The following is an 8,114-nucleotide window of genomic DNA, read 5'->3' as shown; positions in this document are numbered from 1 at the left end:
CTAGCTAGTCACTTCTAAATAACTATGACATTGACTTTAGCCATTTGAGTTTCCAGTTCATGAGAACATCTTTTAAAATTAGGATTATTTTTATTTTGGTTTTTCGAGATAGGGTTTTTCTATGTAGTCCTGGCTGTCCTGGAACTTGCTCTGTAGTCCAGGCTGGCCTCCAACGCACAGAGATCCACCTGCCCCTGCCTCCCAGCGCCGGGATAGAAGGCGCGCACCTGCACCACCTGGCTTAAATTGTTTTTTTGTGCATCTGTGATGTGTGTTTGAAGTGCAGGGGCACATGAATGCCACAAGAAGCTTTCAGGACTCACAGAACAACCTTTGGGAATGGCACTGCCCATTTGGACTCCTGAGGTGGAATTGGGATCACTAGGTTTGCCCAGCAACACTTTTATCTGCTCAGCCATCTTGCTGACCCTAAAACATCCCTCCCTTCCTCTCCCCTTCCTTCCCTCCTTTATTTATTTATTTATTTAAAAGGAGTTTTACAGTTTCAAGCTCAACTCAGCAATGGCATCTCTGAACAGACAAGACAACCCGGGTAAGGTGCAGGTACTGCTGGGAATATCATGTCCACTAAGATACACCTCTGGAAAAGTTCTGTATAAACAAACTTTCAAAAGAAATTTTTTTGCAGCAATAAGTTTGCTGCAAAAACATTTCCTCCCTGGTCCCTGAATTAATTTCCTGTAAGTGATGGAGCTGTAACCCAGCCCCTTGAACTTTGTGCTTTCAAAGAGGGTGCTGTAACCACAGCTCCACCACGAAGCTTGAGGCTCTGTCCTGCCTGCTGTTTCCTTGAGGTTGCATGGTTTGGGGGATGGGGTGGGAGGTACAAAGGGTCTCATTATGTAGCCCTGGCTGGAACTCACTATGCAGACCAGACTAGCCTTAAACTCATAGAGATCTACCTGTCTCTGCCTCCCACGTTCTGGAATTAAAGGCGCTGTGTCACACCACACCCAACCAACCTTCCATGGCATTTTATCTCACGTAACCCAGACTGCCTAAAACTTGCTGTGTAGCCAAGGATGACTTTAAACTTCTCATCTCCTGGCCTCCACCTCCTGAGCAGTGGGATTGCAGGCCTGGGCTGCCAAGCCTGGCTTTATGCCAGCCCATGGTATGTATTTGTGTAGCTTTGTTCCTACAGGGCTACTACAGAAATACTTATCAGGTACTGTTAGGGTTCGGGAAACTTTGAAAGGGAAAGAAAACAGAAGCAAATTCTTTTCTGACCTTCTGGCCTTGTTACTCTTACGGGGGCCTTTCTTCCTCCAGGCAGGGTATAGAAACAAGCATTCTTTTTCCCACTGCAGGTCATAAAATCTGGAACCCCTCTTCCCAGAAGCCAGCTGTAAAACCTAAAGATGTGCTGGTAACTCCCCCTCCTTGATGTAAGTACAGGCCATAAAGACCTGACCTTCCTTGTCTAATGGCCAGTCATATGAGCCTCAGTCCAAGATGGGTCCTACCCCAGCCCAGAAGGAGGAATTGCTACACTGAGCATCCATGATGACTCTGGACAGACCTGGCCAAGTTTCCCCACCAAGTCTAGTAGCATTACATTGTTTTGTTGACAAACAAAACAAAACACAAAAATCTCTGCTTTTAAAAGCCATGAGAAATTTGCTTATTCTGAGCCCAGTATGAGTGACCATGATCTGGAAACATGGAAACATGGGTTCAACTTACCTTGAATGACATATTCTGCCATAGAAAAGGATAAACAAACTTTTACAGCCACAGGACGAAGAAAGTCATAAATCAACATATTTGATAAATAAAATAGGACATCCAATAGGTGAGCTATAGCCAAGCACAGAAACGTTTGCTATTGGTTTCATGTGCTATCTTTTTTTTTTTTTTTAAAATTAAAGGGCAATCATGTGAACACAACCTTCTACCACAAAGTATGCAGCTGAGTTTCCTGTGTTTGGGAAAGTTGTGGATCAGCACATCCCACGTGCAAAAGATAAGTCTGACTCTGGGAAATGACTTTCTCGGCCACAAGATCTTCCCTCCAGTTAAGTATCATGTGCTATCAGCTTTAGGTTTGGTAGCGGTCTCCTAAGCTTACCAACACAGTCCAAGGGTTTTACCTAGTAGTCACGAGGACATTGGGTCAGTCACCGAGCCTGAAGGCGAGTAGCTATTAGAGAGACTGAGACAGACCGGCATCCAGCTTGTGGCATTCCGCTGTCCACTAGCCCTGGATGCTTCACTCGACCAAGCTCAAGCCGTCTGTTTGACCTTCAGCATGGCTGCAGCTTCCTTCCACATACCCTTTCCCCAAGAATATCTGGGAACTGATATTCTTCAGTGTGGGATCTGGTTACCAGTGAAAACTTGTTGGACAATATATGAGAATCAACAAAGTTCAAGCTGCTTATAATCCGTTTTCAAAGCCATCCACACAGACATTGCCACGAGCAAATCACTACCAAGGTAAACACAAACACACCCCACAGAGAAACCGAAAGATCACCTTATTCTCAGCTTAGCTCACAGATAACCATAGGCAGAGTTCAGCCAGAAGCCTGAGTCCACGCATATGGCAGGGAGAGAGGGATGCTTATATGATCTGCAAAGCAGACCAGCTGTTTGGTTTGCTCTTGAAATGCGGCCCTTCTTATGCTGCCAGACTAGTTTCAGACTCTGGGATTCAGTGAGATCCTCCCACCTTGACTCCAGGGTAGATGGCTTTAGGTGCAGAGCGTCCTGCCAAGCCCCGCCAGAGCAGCCTGCTTTGCTCCGCTGAGCTTGTGCTATTTGGAGACCTAGTTTGTGTGGCACAGAGAACGAGAGCCGTGTTCTCAATTTTGAAGTGAGGGCCCAATTGAGCCTGTTATAGCCGGACTGCGCCACGGGCACTTTTGTATCACGGGACGAAAACTAGTAGCCTCTACTGGAGACAGTGATCCTTTCAGCCATTCTCAAGGGCACACAGCCTTCACTCTTGATCTCTTTCCTCTTTGCTGAAGAGTTTGAAATGCCAGCCTGTCCTAGACTAGAGACTCTGATATTTAGCATAGGCATGCTTGAGTCTGAAAGGGGGGAGGGGGCGACCCTGCTTCCAGGGTCAGTTTCTCAGTGAGCTAGAAGAGCACACGACAATCCACAATATAATGAGCATTACAGGATTGGGCTGGGTTTAACTGCAGAAAATGGACAATCCCTTTTTAATACAGTGACACAATTTCCTAATGAAATGTGGACTAGTTAAGTCTTATACTATGATATGATATGATATGATATGATATGATATGATATGATATGTTTTAGGAGCTGGCAAGATGACTCAGCAGGCAAAGGTACTTTCCCTCAAGCCTGACAAGATCAATTCCCTGGACCCGCAAGGCAGAAAGAGAAAATCTGCTCCTGCATGTTGTCCTCTGATCTCCACCCACTCCCTATTCCACACACAAGCTCCACACCGAATCAATATGTAAACATAGTAATAATTAAAACAAGCTCCTATTTTAGTCTTTGTTGTAGATTTCTGACACACTTCCTAAAGCCCTTGCAATTTATTAAGTGATAGGAACATCTTTGGCCACCTCTGACTATTTTTAGTTGTTTGTTTGTTTATCCCCAGACTCTGAAATCAGTCTCGGGTGTGAGAGAAGTGAGCAGAACATGGGTTATTGCTCTTAAGGACCACATTTTAGTTTATGTTAACGAGGTGACTTTGGGAATGCCCAGTGTGGGGTCTGGTTACCAGTGCCATCAACCGAATGGTTAGAAGGTGGGATCATGCAACCCACCCACATCCATCTCTAGGAGGATCTGGGTTTAGTCACCAGTGGCCAATGACATAACTGACCGTGCCTACCCCATGAACACTCCCAGAGTGCTGAGTTGGGAGACGGCACCTGGTTCAAGTTTCTCACCTCAGATGTGCATGCCTCTCTTCCACCTGGTTTCTTCTCAATTGGATCCGTTATCATAAACTGGCAACTGTGAACAAAATGTTTCCATGAGTTCACTGGGCCATTCTAGCAGGTTATGAGACCTGATGACAGAGTGACTGGGAAACCACAGTTTATAGCCAGAGAGTCAAAAGTGCAGGAAGTAACTGGCACCTGATGAGATTACAGTCTTGGGGACTGAACCCATAACCTGTGAGATCTGTGGCAATAAAAATGCTATGTGAATAATTTTGATTCTGTATTAAGAAAATAATGAACAAAAAAGATCTGTATAAACTATTTTCCCTATTATTTTCAATGCCCCGTTGGCTGAATCCATTGATTTAGAACCTACTGCTACAGGAGGTGGCTGGGTTGGGGGTGTCGGGGCCAGGGCTTTTTACACCCAGAAGTTCTGGGCAGGATTTCCTCTCATTTCCAGGATTCATTATACATTGTCAAAGAAGATTACTGAGATGAGGATCCAGACAAAGCAAAGTAAAAGAGTCTTTATAAAAATTGCCAATGATCCCAAGCAAGAGGATTTGACAAGTATGCAGAGGGTCAAAATTCAGTCGAGTCAAAATATCCTATAATAAATGGAAGGTGATACATTTAAGGAGTGAAGAAGTTCCACACATGCATAGATGCAAAAGAAGCAAACTAGCCACATGGAAGCAAATATAGCCAAGGAAGAATGGATGGGTGTGGAAAAGCAATGATGAAAGGCACAGAAGAGTCAAAGGATGCTACGTGAAGCCTGGAGGGTCAAACAAGTCTTTATATTAATGGGACCAATCACGGAGCGCCTAGCATCCAGCATTTATTGATATATCATTTTTTTGGGGGGGGCATCGACATAGCTTTGCAGGGTAGATTGTAAGGAAGACGTTGAGGTGGCTGCGGCGATTGGTAATATTTGTAATTCTGCCCTAAACTTGTTTCCTGAAACCAGGCAGGCCAGTGGTTCTCAACCTTCCTAATGCTGCAACCCTTTAATACAGTTCCCTATGTTATGGTGGCCCCGATCATAAAATTATTTTCGTTGCTACTTCATCATTGCAATTTTGCTGTTATGAATCGTAATGTAAGTATCTGTGTTTTCCAATGGTCACAGGTTGAGAACCACTAAGGTAGACAGTTACAGTTTTCTAGGGGCTTTCCCTATCTCTCCCGAGACTGACCCAGGATGGAATGCAGAATGAAGGATGATTTTAGGAAGTAAGTCGGCTTGGAATGCTGGGTGGCAAGCCTGGCCTCCCTTGTCAACATCGGAAAGTTGGTTTGATTAGAACCTACTGTAATCATCGGCTCCTGCTACCCCCATGCTCACTGTTAGGAGATTAGTATTCATTAGTATTCATTCTGATTTGTTTGTTTTTAACCCCCAAGGACTGTTGGTAGAATGACCCCCAAAGCTGAAAGCTTCAGTGCCCCAGTCTGGGCCTGTAGCTCCGTAAGCTCGGACTGCGGAGCAGCTGCGCTGATGCGGAGAAGCTGCACCTTCCCGCGAAGATCCACTGACCTGCTGTCCCGCCCGTCTCAGCCTGAGGTATATTCAGTGAAGGCAGGTAGCTGGGCTTCTCAGAGTAGAGAAGCAGTTTAAGAGCAGAAAGGTAGAGGAAATCTAGAAAACAACCGTCTCCATACAGATGTATCCCGCGGTGTGAAGGGAGAGGGCACAGGACCCACAGGCATTCGCTTATCCCGCGATTTCCGTCACTGTGGCGAGCAACTTCTGCCTGTTCCGCAGGGTGGTGAAGGGCTTGGGGAACCGTTGCCTCCTGCGGGAGGGAGGGTATTTCTTTCAGAAGCACTGACTATCTCAGAGTCCCAGAAGTCTCTGCCCCGCAAGAGGCAGCCTCTGGTTTTGTTAGGGGACCGGTTGGCACTTATTACTTGAACTCTTACACCGCACTAGTGATGTCCACCACATCACTGAGCGGGAGACCAAGTTTCTCACACTCAGAGTGAGGACAAGGGAGTCGATTTTGCGCTTGATTTGCAGAGTTGTATGGACACACTTGAATGTGTAACACACCTGCTTCAAGATAGTGTCAATCACCAGCTTGGAAACACTCTCCTGGTTTTCCCCATGAAGACACACCCAGGATTCTCTTGTTTGTTTGTTTGTTTGTTTTTGTTTTTTTTTGAGACATGGTTTTTCTGTGTGTAGCTCTGGCTGTCCTGGATTCGCTTTGTAGACAAGGCTGGCCTCACACCCACTGAGAGCTGCCTGCCTCAGTCTCCCTGAGTGCTGGGATTGAAGGTGTGGGCCACCACCCAGGACTCTTAGGGCAAGGTACAACAAAACTGCATACCATCCCCAAACCTTTGTTCTTGCCAAGTACTCCTTTACACATGTTTCCTGCCACATCTCTGCACCCCCTGAGGACCCTACTTGTGTAAAGTTGGCAGCATCATTAATTTCACATAGGAGGTAGGTTTGGGAAACTGGACAAAACAAAAAACAAAACAACAACAACAACAAAACGCTGGAGAATCCAAGATTCCAAGCCTCTCTGGCCATATCCCCTCTTATCTTTTTTTTTTTTTTTTAATGGTCAGGGAGGCTGATGAATAGCGAATATTCATCACAGCTATCCAGCTGTGGGTCTGGATGCTTCCCTGACAGCTTGACCGTTGAACTGCTCACTGCCTCCTTCTTTTGTGGGAGGTTATCACTTCTGAGACCTGTCATGGGTGCCAAGTAGTCAAGAAACTTGCTGACTGCTGGCTGCAACCAGGACGGTGCTCTCCAAACTGTGGTCTTCACCTCTGCTGGAGCAAGGCGTGGCAGTCAGCTGCTCCTTTTGGAGGATGCTCTCCCTACCCAACTCAGAAGTGGGAGATTCTGCCTCCTGTCTCTCCATTCTTCCTACCAGATTTACAGTGTTAGTGGTGCACCTGCCCTAAGGATGCTAATAATAATAATAATAATAATAATAATAATAATAATAATTAATAATAAAGTCATGGCAGCATGACTTTAGTTATTAGCCAGGCAGCATTCCCAAGTCAGAAGGGTGATTTGGGAAGCCACATGATCTGTTCTTTTGCATGCCCGACCACAAGCCAGATAAAGAGAGTTGTGGAGCCCAATCTCAAAACATCTAGGAAACACTTTCACATCTAAGGCTCAAGGAGTGTTGTAGAAGGAGGGGAGGGGGACTGTGAGAGTCAGAGGAGCAGAAGCTCCGCTGGAAAAGTCTCACCAACATGACTGCCCAGATGTAAGCTGAGTAAGGGTGACACCGACAAACTGGATGGGGGAAAAAGCCCACGAGGGCCTGCTCTACACAAAGAGCTACAGGCAATTAGGTAAAGCTGGGAGCAGGAGAGGGGGTTCTCCACAGGGAGGAGCACACCAATTGGTTACCCAGAGCCGGTCTGCCCTGAAAACATACATACAAATAACATTATACAGACACAACACCTTATATTTAGGAATACGTATGTATGTACAAATACATACGTGCACACAATCACAGCAGGTGAAAAAAGAGGCCACGAATTGGAAGGAGAGTGGGGAGGGTATGTATAGAGGAGGGTTCGGAGGGAGAAAAGGGAAGAGAGAAATGCTGTAACTAAAATTACAATCTGGGAGAGGGAGGGGGTAGGGAGGGAGTGCTAGCGTTCTTAACAAACTGAAGATTGATTGTCCACATAAGATAGGTTCCAACTGGCTAGCTCAGGTACCCGGATCTCTACTTAGAAGTTGTTCATTTACAAATGATGGAAACAACTTTAAACCAATGCAGGAAAGAGGGAATTGCTGGCTCACAGTCCTTGGAAGGCTGGGGAGGCCCCAGTCTCAGCTGACCTAGGACTAGAAGGTGTCCACATTGCCCAAATTAGGTTGCTCCTGCTCCTCCGTCCCTTGCTCTCTCTGGCTGGCGCCGTTCCCTTCTGTGGTAGTTACCGCCTTCCGCATGGCAGGGGAGGTGCCCCTCTTCACAGTCTTGTTTTACTTTTGCTTGAGACCGTGTCTTCAAACTCTCAATCCTCCTGCCTCGGCCTCCCCCGTGCTTTGTGTTACAGGAGTGTGCCACCACACCTGGCATCTGGTTAATGCAGCCAGTGATCCTCGTTCACAAGGTCCTCCAAAGCTGGAAGTGGTGGCAAGCACCCACAGTCTCAGCGCTAGGAAGGCTGAGGCAGGAGGATGGCCAGTGGAGGCTGACACGAAAT

This window comes from Meriones unguiculatus, chromosome 3 (assembly GCF_030254825.1).
Source record: "Meriones unguiculatus strain TT.TT164.6M chromosome 3, Bangor_MerUng_6.1, whole genome shotgun sequence".
NCBI classification, from domain to species: Eukaryota; Metazoa; Chordata; class Mammalia; order Rodentia; family Muridae; genus Meriones; species Meriones unguiculatus.
Note: the sequence above shows the minus strand (reverse complement) of the source record.